This window comes from Monodon monoceros, unplaced genomic scaffold, assembly GCF_005190385.1.
Source record: "Monodon monoceros isolate NGI ecotype Baffin Bay Population unplaced genomic scaffold, NGI_Narwhal_1 Super_Scaffold_12, whole genome shotgun sequence".
In the NCBI taxonomy this organism is placed as follows: domain Eukaryota; kingdom Metazoa; phylum Chordata; class Mammalia; order Artiodactyla; family Monodontidae; genus Monodon; species Monodon monoceros.
The window spans coordinates 132776880-132793542 of NW_021703768.1; the positions used below are offsets into that span (position 1 = coordinate 132776880).

Consider the following 16663-nt stretch of genomic DNA (forward strand, 5'->3'; position numbering starts at 1 on the left):
GTGTGTGTGTGTGTGTGTGTGTGTGTGTGTGTGTGTGTGTGTGTGTGAGTGTGTGTGTGTGTGTGTGTGTGTAGACAAGGACTTAGATCTTAAAACACAAAAAATGTTGGAACTGTAGTTGTAGAGAGGAAAAATGTCATTGAACAAGGAGAGAAGGTCAAATTTGTGTTTAAAAATATATTCTGGCAGCAGTGTGGAGAGTGGATTTGAGAGAGGGAAAGCTGGTGAAAGAGAAACCAATCTGGAGATGATTTCTGACTTGCTCCTAGTACCAAATTATTGTTCATACTCATTCTGTCATCTGCTATGTGGGTGACATGTGGAGACTGTAATTCGGAGCTCTTAAGCCACAGTTGGACAGCAAGGCACAGCTGTTCTCCTCCCTCTTAAAATCCCAGTGAAATAAGGGCTGGGTTATTATAGTTTGGGTGTATTGAGCTCTCCCTGTACCTTTCAGTTCACCAAATGCCCACATCCACTGCTGGAGCCAGCTCACGCACCCAGAGGACCATCAGGTACCAGTGAGAAAGCCTGTGGCTTCCACACAGTCCTTTGTGGGACTCACCTCTGGGCTTGACTCCCCCTGGCAAATGACCCACAGAGGAAGCTTCTAGAGCAGGATGGATGAACAGATCGGTTTCTCAGAGAGCATTTATCCTGCAGATCCTACTCTGCCTGGAACCTCCCAACACACAAGACCACCAAACTCAGGAAAAGGCAGAACATACCCCATTCAGCCAGATGGGCAGAGTGTGTGTGTGTGTGTGTGTGTGTGAGTGTGTCTTCAGTGACTCTGCATTTCTTCCCAAGTCATCATGAGTAGTTGGTTTCTGGGATAACTGAATCATACAGATACTGTTAGGAGGAGTTTTAGAGATCATTTGTTACCATTCACCTGCTATTACTTGGCACTGTGTCAGGTGTATACGATGAATAGGATATCAGTTGAGGACCAAACACATCACAGTCAAATTAAGATAATTCAAGGCAAGCCTATTTCAAAAGGACTGTTTAACACAGTGTGGGTTTAGAAGAACCATAGTAAGTAGTACATAGGGAAAGAACAGCCAAGGAACAGTTACCACGCCTAGGCCCAAAGAAATGAGGAACGGGAGTGGTCCCTTGCTTGTGGAAGCAGAGAGTCAGCTGGAGAAAGGTGCCTCGAGAGGACAGCACATTTAGTGAGAAACAGAGGAAGCCCAAGGCAGCAACACAAGGAGGAGGCTGTGGAATAAATATGCTGGCCCCACTCTCCTCCCTTCCCCCCATCAACTGCTGGGGTTTCTTGTTGGCCGAACCCAGCTGGAAGCCAGAGGACGAAGAAATCCTAGTAGAGGATCAGTCTGCAGGGGCAGGAGCAGGGTGAGAAGAGTGAAGTAGGTCTGGAGGAGCAAGAGAAGATATCCAGGGCTTCCCTGATGGCACAGTGGTTAAGAATCCGCCTGCCGATGCAGGGGACACGGGTTCGAGCCCTGGTCCGAGAAGATCCCACATGCCGCGGAGCCACTAAGCCTGTGTGCCACAACTACTGAGCCTGCGCTCTAGAGCCCGCGAGCCATGACTACTGAAGCCTGGGCGCCTAGAGCCCGTGCTCCGCAACAAAGGGAAGCCACCGCAATGAGAAGCCCGCGCACCACAACGAAGAGTATCCCTGGCTCGCCACAACTAGAGAAAAGCCCATGCACAGCAACAAAGACCAATGTAGCCAAAAATAAAATAAATAAATGTAAAAAAAAAAGAGAGAGAAGATATCCAGTACACATGCCAACCTTTCTGTAAGAAGCCTCAGGCTAGTAAAAAAGTCCAACACATAAATAAATACAGTTGATTTATGCTTTGCAGACTTTATACTTGCAAACTGCCTGCTCACTAAAATCTATCTGTAACCCCAAAGTCAATTCTTGCAGGCCTTTCACAGTCATTTATGACACGCCCATGCCCAGAGCAGAGAAAAATTTGTCACTCTACAGGCACATTCCCAGCTGAGGTCGAACAAGGCAAGGCCCTGCCTTCTCGTTTCAGCTCATACCATAAACTAGTGTCCTTCTTGAGGTCTATTTAGTGCCAAATTTTTTGCACTTGTGTACATTTTATTGGTCCTTTTGCTCTTTAAAGTGACCCTCAAGCATAGAGCTGAGATGCTGTCTCGTGTTAAGTGAAAGAAGGCTGTGATGTATCTTACAAGGAAAACATGTGTTAGATGAATTTCACTCAGCATGAGTTATAGTTCTGTTGACTGTGAGTTCAATGTTAATGAAGCCACAATACATACGAAACAAGGTGTTTTTGAACAGAAATGTGCATAAAACAAGGTTATGGGTAAATCAGGCGACTTTATTAAACATAACCACTGAATGATGAGAATCAACTGTGATTGCAAAGCACTGCTGTAGGTCATCTGATGGAGCAATGGTCACGATCCAGTGAGAGCACAGAGTGAAAATACCCAAGGAAGCAGGGAGGGCTTCAGAGAGGAAGTGATATTTCAGCTGTGTCTTAAAGGGTAAATGGGAGTTCCTAAGGAAGGGAAGGTCTGGAAGAACGTTTCAGGCCAGAGAAACCAGCATGCATAAAAACACATCTTATTCCACCTTCTTCCCTTGCATTAATTGGATGTTAGGAGTGGGAACGTTGGGGCCCAAAGCCAGCAGGTGCTGGAGAATCAGTTAAAGGAACCTAGTAGATTATGGTTCCTCACCCTCCAGGTTCACATCTACCCACACCCCGCTCTACCATCTAGAGCTAACAAGGAGTTCCTGATCCCTTTTCATTTTCTCAGACTCATTTTGACTACAAATGTCTATAAGCTGAGACAAGCTATACAAACATTTACTTGCTTTTCTGTTGTGTATATCTCAAAGCTCTTTCCCATTTAAGGTGATGTTTGACCTCTCCAGCAGCTTTGACATGGAAGGGTGGGTGACGGGGTCTCACTTGACAGAAAAGGGAAGTGAAACACAGCATGCTGAGGTTGTAGAGCAACTCAACACAAGTGAGAATAGAACTCAGATCTTATTCCAAGTCCTGCATTCTTCCTAAAGACCACGCCCAAATTCAAACCATGGTAATAATAATAAAAACAATAAAAGCTCCCATTTTTAAAAACATCTTTATTGGAGTATAATTGTTTTACAATGGTGTGTTAGTTTCTGCTTTATAACAAAGTGAATCAGCTATACATATACATATATCACCATATCCCCTCCCTTTTGTGTCTCCCTCCCACCCTCCCTACCCCACCCCTCTAGGTGGTCACAAAGCACTGAGCTGATCTCCCTGAGCTATGTGACTGCTTCCCACTAGCTATCTATTTTACATTTGGTAGTGTATATATGTCCATGCCACTCTCTCACTTCGTCCCAGCTTACCCTTCCGAATCCCTGTGTCCTCAAGTCCATTCCCTATGTCTGCATCTTTATTCCTAGTCTGCCCCTAGGTTCTTCAGAACCTTTTTTCTTTTTTTTTTTAGATTCCATATATATGTGTTAGCATATGGTATTTGTTTTTCTTTTTCTGACTTACTTCACTCTGTATAACAGATTCTAGGTCCATCCACCTCACTACAAATAACTCAATTTCGTTTCTTTTTATGGCTGAGTAATATTCCATTGTATATATGTGTCACATCTTCTTTATCCATTCATCTGTGGATGGACAGTTACGTTGCTTCCATGTCCTGGCTATTGTAAATAGTGCTGCCATGAACATCGTGGTACATGTCTCTTTTTGAATTATGGTTTTCTCCAGGTATATGCCCAGTAGTGGGATTGCTGGGTTGTATGGTAGTCCTGTTTTTAGTTTTGTAAAGAACCTCCATACTGTTCTCCATAGTGGCTGTGTCACTTACATTCCCACCAACAGTGCAAGAGGGCTCCTTTTCTCCACACCCTCTTCAGCATTTATTGTTTGTAGATTTTTTGACGATGGTCATTCTGACTGGTGTGAGGTGATACCACATTGTAGTTTTGATTTGCATTTCTCTAATGATTAGTGATGTTGAGCAACCTTTCATGTATTTCTTAGCAATCTGTATATCTTCTTTGGAGAAATGTCTGTTTAGGTCTTCTGCCCATTTTGGGATTGGGATTTTTTTTTTTTTTTTTTGATATTGACCTGCATGAGCTGTTTGTAAATTTTGGAGATTAATCCTTTGTCAGTTGATTCTTTTGTAAATATTTTCTCCCATTCTGAGGGTTGTCTTTTCATCTTGTTTATGGTTTCCTTTGCTGTGCAAAAGCTTTTAAGTTTCATTAGGTCCCATTTGTTTATTTTTGTCTCTATTGCCATTTCTCTAGGAGTTGGGTCAAAAAGGATATTGCTGTGATGTTTGTCATAGAGGGTTCTGCCTATGTTTTCCTCTAAGAGTTTTATAGTATCTGGCCTTACATTTAGGTCTTTAATCCATTTTGAGTTTATTTTTGTGTATGGTGTTAGGGAGTGTTCTAATTTCATTCTTTTACATGTAGTTGTCCAGTTTCCCCAGCACCACTTATTGAAAAGGCTGTCCTTTCTCATGTATATTCTTGCCTCCTGTATCAAAAATAAGGTGACCATATGTGTGTGGGTTTATCTCTGGGCTTTCTATCCTGTTCCATTGAGCTATGTTTCTGTTTTTGTGCCAGTACCATACTGTCTTGATTACTGTAGCTTTGTAGTATAGTCTGAAGTCAGGGAGCCTGAGTCCTCCAGGCCCGTTTTTCTCTCTAAAGATTGCTTTAGTTATTCGGGGTCTTTTGTGTTTCCACATAAATTGTGAATTTTTTTGTTCTAGTTCTGTAAAAAATGCCATTGGTAGTTTGATAGGGATTGCATTGAATCTGTAGATTGCTTTGGGTAGTATGGTCATTTTCACAATGTTGATTCTTCCAATCTAGGAACACAGTATATCTCTACATCTGTTTGTATCATCTTTAATTGCTTTCATCAGTGTCTTATAGTTTTCTGCATACAGGTCTTTTGTCTCCTTAGGTATGTTTATTCCTAGGTATTTTATTCTTTTGCTTGCAATGGTAAATGGGAGTGTTTCCTTAATTTCTCTTTCTGATTTTTCATCATCAGTATATAGGAATGAAAGAGATTTCTGAGCATTAATTTTGTATCCTGCTACTTTACCAAATTCATTGATTAGCTCTAGTAGTTTTCTGGTGGCATCTTTAGGATTTTCTATGTATAGTATCATGTCATCTGCAAACAGTGACAGTTTTACTTTTTCTCTTCTGATTTGGATTCCTTTCATTTCTGTTTCTTCTCTGATTGCTGTGGCTAAAACTTCCAAAACTATGTTGAATAGCAGCGTTGAATGTGGGCAACCTTGTCTTGTTCTTGATCTTAGTGGAAATGGTTTCAGGTTTTCACCATCAAGAACGATGTTGACTGTGGATTTGTAAAATATGGCCTTCATTATGTTGAGGTAAGTTCCCTCTATGCCTACTTTCTGGAGGGTTTTTATCATAAATGGGTGTTGAATTTTGTCAAAAGATTTTTCTGCATCTATTGAGATGATCACATGGTTTTTTATCCTTCAATTTGTTAATATGGTGTATCACATTGATTGATTTGCATATATTGACGAATCCTTGCATTCCTGGGATAAACCCCACTTGTTCATGGTGTATGATCCTTTTAATGTGCTTTGGATTTTGTTTGCTAGTATTTTGTTGAGGATCTTTGCATCTATGTTCATCAGTGATATTGGTCTGTAGTTTTCTTTTTTTGTGACATCTTTGTCTGCTTTTGGTATCAGGGTGATGGTGGCCTCGTAGAATGAGTTTGGGAGTGTTCCTCCCTCTGCTATATTTTGGAAGAGTTTGCGAAGGATAGGTGTGAGCTCTTCTCTAAACGTTTGATAGAATTCACCTGTGAAGCCATCTGGTCCTGGGCTTTTGTTTGCTGGAAGATTTTTAATCACAGTTTCAATTTCAGTGCTTGTGATTGGTCTGTTCATATTTTCTATTTCTTCCTGGTTCAGTCTCAGAAGGTTGTGCTCTTCTAAGAATTTGTCCATTTCTTCCAGGTTGTCCATTTTATTGGCATATAGTTGCTTGTAGTAATCTCTCATGATCCTTTGTATTTCTGCAGTGTCACTTGTTACTTCTCCTTTTTCATTTCTAATTCTATTGATTTGAGTCTCCTCCCTTTTTTTCTTGATGAGTCTGGCTAATGGTCTATCAATTTTGCTTACCTTCTCAAAGAACCAGCTTTTAGTTTTATTGATCTTTGCTATTGTTTCCTTCATTTCTTTTTTATTTATTTCTGATCTGATCTTTATGATCTCTTTCCTTCTGCTAACTTTGGGGTTTTTTTGTTCTTCTTTCTCTAATTGCTTTAGGTGTAAGGTTAGGTGTTTATTTGAGATGTTTCTTGAGGTAGGATTGTATTGCTATAAACTTCCCTCTTAGAACTGCTTTTGCTGCATCCCATAGGTTTTGGGTCATCGTGTTTTCATTGTCATTTGTTTCTGTGTATTTTTTGATTTCCTCTTTGATTTCTCCTGTGATCTCTTGGTTATTTAGTAGTGTATTGTTTAGCCTCCATGTGTTTGTATTTTTTACAGATCTTTTCCTGTAATTGATATCTAGTCTCATAGCATCATGGTTGGAAACAATACTTGATACAATTTTAATTTTCTTAAATTTACCAAGGCTTCATTTGTGACCCAAGATATGATCTATCCTGGAGAATGTTCCATGAGCACTTGAGAAGAAAGTGTATTCTGTTGTTTTTGGATGGAATGTCCTATAAATATCAATCAAGTCCATCTTGTTTAATGTATCATTTAAAGCTTGTGTTTCCTTATTTATTTTCATTTTGGATGATCTGTCCATTGGTGAAAGTGGGGTGTTAACATCCCCTTCTATGATTTTGTTACTGTCAATTTCCCCTTTTATTGCTGTTAGCATTTGCCTTATGTATTGAAGTGCTCCTATGTTGCGTACATAAATATTTACAATTGTTATATGTTCTTCTTGGATTGATCCCTTGATCATTACGTAGTTTCCTAGTCTCCTGTAGTAGTCTTTATTTTAAAGTCTATTTTGTCAGATATGAGAATTGTTACTCCAGCTTTCTTTAGATTTCCATTTGCATGGAATATCTTTTTCCATCCCCTCACTTTCAGTCTCTATGTGTCCCTAGGTCTGAAGTGGGTCTCTTGTAGACAGCATATATATGGGTCTTGTTTTTGTATCCATTCAGCCAGTCTAATGTCTTTTGATTGGAGCATTTAATCCATTTACATTTAAGGATATTATCGATATGTATGCTCCTATTACCATTTTCTTAAGTGTTTTGGGTTTGTTATTGTAGGTCTTTTCCTTTTCTTGTGTTTCCTGCCTAGAGAAGTGCCTTTAGCATTTGTTGTAAAGCTGGTTTGGTGGTGCTGAATTCTCTTATCTTTTGCTTGTCTGTAAATATTTTAATTTCTCCATCGAATGTGAATGAGATCCTTGCTGGGTAGAGTAATCTTGGTTGTAGGTTTTTCCCTTTCATCACTTTAAATATGTCTTGCCACTCCCTTCTGGCTTGCAGCGTTTCTGCTGAAAGATCAGCTGTTAACCTTATGGGGATTCCCTTGTATGTTATTTGTTGTTTTTCCCTTGTTGCTTTTAATATTTTTTCTTTGTATTTAATTTTTGATAGTTTGATTAATATGTGTCTTGGCATGTTTCTCCTTGGATTTATCCTCTATGGGATTCTCTGCAATTCCTGGACTTGATTGACTCTTTCTTTTCCCATGTCAGGGAAATTTTCAACTATAATCTCTTCAAATATTTTCTCAGTCCCTTTCTTTTTCTCTTCTTCTGGGACCCCTATAATTTGAAGATTGGCGTGTTTAATGCTGTCCCAGAGGTCTCTAAGACTGTCCTCAACTCTTTTCATCCCTTTTTCTTTATTCTGCTCTGCAGTAGTTATTTCAACTATTTTATCTTCCAGGTCACTTATCCGTTCTTCTGCCTCAGTTATTCTGCTTTTGATTCCTTCTCGAGAATTTTTACTTTCATTTATTGTGTTGTTCATCATTGTTTGTTTGCTCTTTAGTTCTTCTAGGTCCTTGTTCAACGTTTCTTGAGGGTTTTCTCCATTCTATTTCCCAGATTTTGGATCATCTTTACTATCATTACTCTGAATTCTTTTTCAAGTAGACTGCCTACTTCTTCTTCATTTGTTTGGACTGGTGGGTTTTTACCTTGCTCTTTCATCTGCTGTCTGTTTCTCTGTCTTCTCATTTTGTTGAACTTACTGTGTTTGGGGTGTCCTTTTCGCAGGCTGCAGGTTCGTTTTTCCCATTTTTTTTGGTGTCTGCCCCCAATGGCTAAGGTTTGTTCAGTGGGTAGTGTAGGCTTCCTAGTGGAGGGGACTAGTGCCTGTGTTCTGGTGGATGAGGCTGGAACTTATCTTTCTGGTGGGCAGGACCGCATCCAGTGGTGTGTTTTTGGGGTGTCTGTGACCTTATTATTATTTTAGGTAGCCTCTCTGATAATGGGTGCGGTCGTGTTCCTGTCTTGCTAGTTGTTTGGCATAGGGTGTCCAGCACTGTAGCTTGCTGGTTGTTGAGTGGAGCTGGGTCTTAGAGTTGAGATAGAGATCTCTGGGAGAGCTTTCGCCGTTTGATATTACATGGAGCTGGGAGGTCTCTGGTGGACCAATGTCCTGAACTCAGTTCTCCCACCTCAGAGGCACAGGCCTGACACCCGGCCAGAGCAGCAAGACCCTGTCAGCCACACGGCTCAGGAGAAAAAAAGAAAGAAAGAAAAAATAATAATAAAAAGAAATAAAGTTATTAAAATAAAAACTGAAAGAAAATTATTAAAAATTTTAAAAATTAAAAATAAAAGAAAGTAAGAAAGAAGAGAGCAACCAAACCAAAAAACGAATCCACCAATGATAAGTGCTAAAAACTATACTAAAAAAAAAAAAGGAGAGACAGAACCCTAGGAGAATCGTAAAAGCAAAGCTATACAGACAAAATCACACAAAGAAGCATACATATACACTCTCACAAAGGGTAAAAGGAAAAAAAAATATATCTATACATATAAAAAAAAAAGGAAGAGAGCAACCAAATCAGTAAACAAATCTACCAATGATAATAAACTCTAAATACTAAACTAAGATAAACATAAAACCAGAAACCAGTCAGTTCCATACAGCAAACCCCAAGTCTACAGTTGCTCCCAAAGTCCACTGCCTCAGTTTTGGGATGATTCGTTGTCTATTCAGGTATTCCAGAGATGCAGGGTACATCAAGTTGATTGTGGAGATTTAATCCTCTGCACCTGAGGCTGCTGGGGGAAATTTCCCTCTCTCTTCTTTGTTCGCACAGCTCCCGGGGTTCAGCTTTGGATTCGGCCCCGCCTCTGCGTGTAGGTCGCCTGAGGGCGTCTGTTCTTTGCTCAGACATGACTGGGTCAAAGGAGGGCTGATTAGGGGGCTCTGGCTCACTCAGGCCGGGAGAGGGAGGGGTACGGAGTGCGGGGCGAGCCTGCGGCGGCAGAGGCCGGCGGGACGTTGCACCAGCCTGATGCGCGCCGTGCGTTCTCCTGGGGAAGTTGTCCCTGGATCATGGGACCCTGGCAGTGGCGGGCTGCACAGGCTCTCGGGAGGGGAGGTGTGGATAGTGACCTGTGCTTGCACACAGGCTTCTTGGTGGCTGCAGCAGCAGCCTTAGCGTCTCAGGCCCATCTCTGGGGTCCGTGCTGATAGCCGCGGCTCGCGCCTGTCTCTGGAGCTCGTTTAGGCGGTGCTGTGAATCCCCTCTCCTCGTGCACCCTGAAACAATGGTCTCTTGCCTCTTCGGCAGCTCCAGACCTTTTCCCGGACTCCCTCCCGGCTAGCTGTGGCGCACTAGCCCCCTTCGCGCTGTGTTCACGCAGCCAACCCCAGTCCTCTCCCTGGGATCCGACCTTCGAAGCCCGAGCCTCTGCTCCCAGCCCCGCCCTCCCCGGCGGGTGAGCATTCAAGCCTCTCGGGCTGGTGAGGGCTGGTCGGCACTGATCCTCTGTGTGGGAATCTCTCTGCTTTGCCCTCCGCACCCCTGTTGCTGTGCTCTCCTCCGTGGTTCCGAAGCTTCCCCCCACCTCCCCCTGTCTCCTCCAGTGAAGGGGCTTCCTAGTGCCAGAGGTTCAGGTCCTGTCCCTATTCTTTTGTCTCTGTTTTTTCTTTTTCCTTATGCCCTACCCAGGTACGTGGAGAGTTTCTTGAATTTTGGGAAGTCTGAGGTCTTCTGCCAGCGTTCAGGTGTTCTGTAGGAGTTGTTCCACATGTAGATGTATCTCTGATGTATTTGTGGGGAGGAAGGTAATCTCCACATCTTACTCCTCCGCCATCTTGAATGCCTCCCAAAGCTCCCATTTTTGAGCATATATGATGGCTCTGCTTACTGTGTTACATTGATTGTTTCATTTAATCTTCCGAGAACCCAAGGGATGGAAACAATTATGATCATCTCAGTTTTGTAGATGAGGAGTACGGTGCTCAGTAACTTAGGAAAACCATTCATGGTCCCATAATTAGTAACAGGCAGAATTCGGGCTTGAAGCTAGACCTGTTGTTCCGAAATTCCATGCTCCCAACCATTCTGTGGGGTGGATTATAGGGCCACTATGCCAGCCTCTGAGAATACAGCAGCACAGCACCAACCTCATTGTACCTCGGCTATGTTGTTGCATTCCAAATCTGGTTTGGAATATGTTCAAACTCTCCTCATCCATTCTCATCCAAAATTATGGTAAATAGTATTTGTTTAAATAAAGATGAAAGGTCCTTTGCTGTCAAGTTCTATGTAAAATATCTGACCTTCAGGGGAGGCCAGTTCTCTAGAAGTCGCAGAAGTGAGCAAAGTGAGAAAAAGACAGCAGAGAAGAGAGGGAATGCATTTCCAAATGACCCAGGACAGATCTGCAATATTTCAATAGCAAAAAAGCCCCCAATATTTCATCTATAAAACAACAGAGCTACTTCTGAGGATTTTGTGAAGATAAAATTTGCCCATCCATACACGGTACTTGGCACAGAGACTAATCCCAAATAAACATCCAATAAATGTTATTGTAGAATATCTGCTTCAACAAATTTTCAAAGAAGGAAACAGGCAACTCCGTTTCCTATGGAAAGACCTGGGTGTGGGTCCAGCCAGCCTTGGGCAACCCTTCCCCTCTCTGGGCCCCAGTTCTTTCATCTGTAAAATGAGGCAGTTTTGAGCAAGTGGTCAGGTTTTATCTAATGGACAATGTAAATTGTGTAACTGACCATCAAATTTCCCTTTTCCTGCTAACTACATGAATGTTTAACTACACAAACCAAATGTGTGAGCCTACTGTAGAAACCCAAAGCACATGGAGATAGTTTTTGTATCATTCACATTTTCTCTCCATCTCATATCCCTTTTCCTTTCAAAAAAAATTATTACTGATTTAAAAACATTTTAATACAATGTGTCTCTACAACTTGCATTAACTGTGGTTTTAGAATAAGGTGACACAGTAATGAAAACATGGATTCTGTTTGGGAGGGGGAAATGAGGCTATATATAATTTTGGTTAAAAGTTAAAAGCATAAGTTTTGGTTTCACTACCTTGAGCAAGTTATTTAACCTGCCTTAGTTTCCTCAATTATAAAATGGGACTAACAGCTATAGTTTCCTCATAGGATAATTTTAAATATTAAATGAGATAATGCACTTGATAAATGTTAGCCATTATTACTAATATTAATATTTATGTTTTCTCTCTCCAGAACCAGTTCTTATGCCCATTTCAGATGCTCCACTATCGGTTTCTATGAAACAGGGTCTGCCGATGGATTTTAAAAGGAGACGTAGATGTCCTGACTTGGGGCTTTTCTAAAAACAAGGCAATGTCGCCACACAGACAACTGCAATGCGTGGCCCACAACTTTGCCAGGGGCGAAGCAATTCTCACCTTATAGCTGTGGTCCTCTCATTGCTGATGGTGCAGCCTGGGGATGGACGGGAAGGATATCTGAAGGCAGTAGACAGACGGCTCCAAATTTCAATGGCAACGTTTAAGCTTTCGCTTTCGATTATTCATTCAACCCACTTTTACTATTATCTCTATTATTTTACATAATAGAACGCCTGTTATGTACTAGGCACTGAGGATGCAATGGAGAGCAAGACACATCTCTGCTCTGTTAGATTTTATGTTCAAATGGTGGTATTCAGGCAAGTATGCCAACAATTACAACACAGCGTAACAAGTGGTAAGGTAGAGGAAGTCCAGGGAGTTATGGGAGCATGGACAGCTGACCCTAACCCAACCCAAACGTGGAGGGGTCATGGAGGAAGCAACAACTGAGTGGATACCAGAAGGATGACTAGAAGGTAGGCACCATTGTAGGGGAACAGTGTGGAAAGGGTAGGGAAAGGAGGAGAGATCAGTCCAAGCAAAAAAGCCTAGCTTGTGCAAAGGCCAAATGCAAGAGAGAACACAGCAAGTTTGGGGAACTAAAAGATTCCTCTTAGCTGAAGCACAGCAAGCTTGTTCACAGCAGAAGAGACTGGACAGGTAGACTCCAGATCATGGAGGCCACAGTAAGGAGGTTTGGCTCCATCCTGTGAGAAGTGAGGAGCTAGTGAATGCTTTAAGCATGGCAGGGGCATGTCCTTTGTTTTAACTCATGCAGTATTCCACATGCAGGGGGACCTTGGAGTATATCCAACCTACTTCACTGTAAAGATGGGGAAACATAGGTCAAGTGACTTATCTAAGATCACTTAGTTGCAAAACCAGGACCAAAAGGCAAGCCTCTGGATTTCCAAAACAGTGGTTTCAACAAAACCATATTGCTTCCCCTTACAAGCAAATAGAATTCAGGGGCCAGGGAATTATTTTTGCCCAAGATCTAACCAAACATATACATAATTGTCTTTTTTGTTTTTAAGCAACGTGTTCCTGCAAGGTGAAAAGACAAGGAAGGAATCACAGGGAGAAATAGGTCTTCCAGAAATCTACAGCATCTAAAATAATACGCCGTATAGAATGAAAATCCAATCTCTCATTGTTAGATATTTGTAATCACTGACACCCAAAATCCCAAGGATCACAGCAGAAAATTAAAAATTAAAAAAAAGAAAGAAACCTCACTTCTGTTTTTAAAGCCATCCTCCACAAACACACCCACAGCTTTCTCACATGGCACCAGGGACAGAATGTATATATATATATATATATATATATATATATGTCATCCTTTCTGAAATAGCAATTTAAATTAGTATGAGTGATGTAACATCAAACCACAAAGGATCATGAAATCCTGAGTGCTAGGGAAATGATGTGAGATCAGGGAGGGCAAAGACTTCCACAAGTTCTTTGCTGAGTGTTGAGTACTGTGGCTCCTCTATAAATAGTCCCTGATGGGAAGAGCTGAGTGATTAACTAGAAATTTGTGTGCCCTTTGGAAATATTTCAGAAAGGTTCTCCTGTAGCAAGACTTTACCCCTTAACTTTAAAAAGTCTCAAATGCTTTCAAATTATTTACCTTGTGAAGTAGGAAAGGCAACTCTTATTTCCCACATTGTAGATAAGGTGGCATCTCAGGAACAGAGTGGTGAAGTGACTTGCTCAGGGGTCCCAAGGTTGGAATTCGGTGCTGCCTAACTTTCACCTGGTTTGAGGGCTCACCAGGCTGCATCTCCATGAGAACCGTTTCTTTGGAGACTTAGAGCAGATAAGTCTTGAGGAGAAAGGTGCCTGTCCTCTCAGTTCTTTCCCGGGCTTTGCCGGTAAATACGTCCCGTCACCATGTACTTGCCTTTTTGTCCATGAGGCAATTAATACTTCCTGAATGAAGCTGAGGGAGATCCCTGCTTCAAAGAGGGCAGCTTCAGAGATTTGGCCCCAGGGAAGTGAAACGGAGGGTGAGAAGGTAATTTTGAACAGAGGAACAGCATTTGGGATCAGACTCCATTGGCGGAAGCCCCCTCTCCCCAACCCTCAGGTTTATTTTCTATCACTTCACCCTGTTCTTCTTCTTCACAGAACGTCTCTCAGTTGGAAATGGACATTTGCTAGGTACATTTATTCTCCAACTCTCCTAATAGATGATAAGCTCCAAAAGTGCCGGGGCCTGTCTTTTGTACACCAGTACCTACTCAGCTCCTGGCACGGTGCTTGGAACAAAATAGGTGCTCGATAAATACTAGGGAGATAAATGAGCACTTGGAAATAATGTGAGATCAATGAGGTCCGAAAGGAGCCCAAATCTTCAGTCCTCCTACTGCTGCAGGTGTGGTTCCCAGGCCTGAGGGGTCCTGGGGACAAGTTCTCCCTAAGCGGCGCGGCTGGCTCTCCCGGGGCGGGAGCCCGGGTTGCAGGTCCGGGCCGCGCCGGCCGCGCAGAGGGGCGCGCCCGCAGACCCTGGCCGCAGCCATTTCCTGCTCTTTGTGTGACAGCCGCAACGGCGAAGGGGCGGGATACCGGGGGCGGAGGAGGAGCCGCGGCGGGTGGAGGGGCGGGGCCGAGGGCGGGGCCCAGCGCGGCCGCAGCGGAGCGGAGCCGGGCAGAGCATCCTGCGCCCCGGCGCGGGCCACCGCAGTAGCCTCGGGCCGCTCCCCTAGACCTGCCGCAGACCCAGGTAAGCGGTGCTGGCAGGCCTTGGGGCCGGCGTGGGGACTGGGATGCTGCTGGGGATGGCGACGCGGCAGTAAGAATGCTCGAGGGGCCGGCACCTATTCTCCCAGCCCCGGGGGTGTGCTCAGCACGGCGGCTGGGCTAGCGCGGCCTGGGGGCCCCCGAAGCCCCCGGAGGCTGGGCCTCCGGCCCGGAACAGCTCCCTGCCCCCTGCGGCCCACCCTGGGCCCCGCGGCGCGTACCCCCTGCGGGAGGCGCCGACGCACGGCGGAGCTGGGGCGCGGCGGCTGTGGCAGCAGCAGCAGGTGCGCGGCCTGGGCCGGAGCCGCCGGCCGGGGAGGAAGCGGCGCTCATCACGAGCATCGGAGACACCTGCAGCGGCCGCGAGCCCGGCGGCGGCGGCGGTCTCCCCGCGCTCAGGTACTGCAGAGCGCCGGCCGCCGCCTCTGCCGCTCCGGCTACCATCGCCTCCCGCAGGGCCAGCAAGAACCGCCTGGGCCCGCCTGGCAGCCGCCTCGGGCACACAGAGCCCTTCAGTGAACGTGAGATGGGTGGGGCGAGGGGCGAAGAGGCGGCGTTTGGGGGTGGGGGCTTTAATGAGAGAGGAGGCACGCCTGACCTGCTTTGAAACCTTCCGGCCTAGCTCGCCCTCCCTCCCGGCTGTCTGGGGGCGGGGGAGGAGGTAGGGGAAAGGAGATGAGTGGGCTGACTCCTGGGGAAAAGGTTGGGTTTTCATGAGCTCTGAACAATCGGGAAGATGCCTACCTGTCAGTAGTAGGCTTCTGCTTTTCAGGGCAGCCCTCCCTCTCCATGGATATACACCGTCTAAAAAGGAAGAGAAGGGCGTGCTCTCCGTGTGCCAGTGGGGACGGCGGCGGGAAGCATGGTCCGAGAGGAGTATGGTTGTATTGAGAACCTGGCAGAGAAGGACGCTGGGACTGCCCAGGTGCCCTCCCCAGCCCAGGGAATTTGACCTCTGCTTGCCTAGTTTCCCCAGCACAGCAGAAAGACTCACCAAGGGCTGATGGGCTCTTACAGCCAGGCCAAGAAGGGGACAAGTATCTTTTCTTGCCAGCTCCTGGGCACCGCCTGCCTGTGCCCCCTTTAGGGCAGGGGGTGTCTTACGTTACTTTGGGGCACAGGCCCTGTTGCAAGCCATTCTGGCAACCATGAGATCACAGATGTTGGAGGGCAAAAATCTAGGTTCACATCCCTGGCAGGATGGTGAAGGCCTTGAAGGTTGTTTTCTCCACCATCAGACCTTCCTTCTCTGTGACCCTCCCTGAGACTGCCCACCTCCAGTTCCATACACTGTCCTGTGCTCCACCATCCCCCCACCCATTCTCCTGTGTCAAAAATTGTTTTCAAGAAAGGAGCCAATGAACACATTTATCCTCAAGAGCTAAATACACAAGAATTTCCCATTAGACCCAGGAGGTGTTTTAGAAGTCATCTGACCAGAAAGGAAACAGAGGCTTAGAGGCATTTTAATGGGAAACAACGCTTTAAGTAAATAATATTTGATATCTCTAATGGTGGAATTTCAGGCAGTGAGCTGGAAGTGGGAGTGGGGAGCTGGGTAGCAATTTTGGGGAACAGCTTGATGAAATGACAACACTTAGCAGCTGTCAGCTCTGTTTGCTGGCTGCAGGGGCAGCTTCAGCCCTAAGAGCAAAAATACCATAGAAGTAGTGTGTGTGTGTGTGTGTGTGTGTGTAACTGGTCAGGGGTTACTGTCACTAGAGGGTATTGTGGAGCACCCAGTGTACACTTGGAGGAGGTGAAACTTTCCTATAGAGAGTTACTTGTTGGCACTGGCTACCATCTGCCAGGGCAGCTCCGAGGCCACAAGGAGAGTGTGTTATTGCTCACAAAGCCAGTCCCTCTGGCTAGCTCTGCAGGCTGAGCCTCTGGCTGGGGGCATTAGCGCTCTGCTCACTAAGCTTCTTTATTATATTTCCTGGCCAGTTCTGACTGGTTCTGCAGGCACCCAAGCCTGCCTTATTCAGTCTCTTCTAGTAATGGAAAAGGAAAAACTCATTTTAGGTATTAGGCCAATAGTAGGGTGTAAA

The 16663-nt window shown here is 44.6% G+C and overlaps 1 protein-coding gene across 2 annotated transcripts in view; it reads left to right on the forward strand.

Moving 5' to 3' along the window:
• The first annotated feature begins 14479 nt into the window (after window positions 1–14479).
• CYFIP2 (cytoplasmic FMR1 interacting protein 2) overlaps window positions 14480–16663 on the forward strand; it is a 129336-nt gene continuing 127152 nt past the window's right edge. The window contains exon 1 of one of the 2 annotated variants that reach the window (XM_029217319.1): window positions 14480–14595. The gene's annotated coding sequence lies outside the window, so the exon portion shown is untranslated. Of the gene's footprint in view, window positions 14596–15112; window positions 15134–16663 lie in introns of those variants that run through there. The other variant, XM_029217322.1, reaches the window with a different exon arrangement.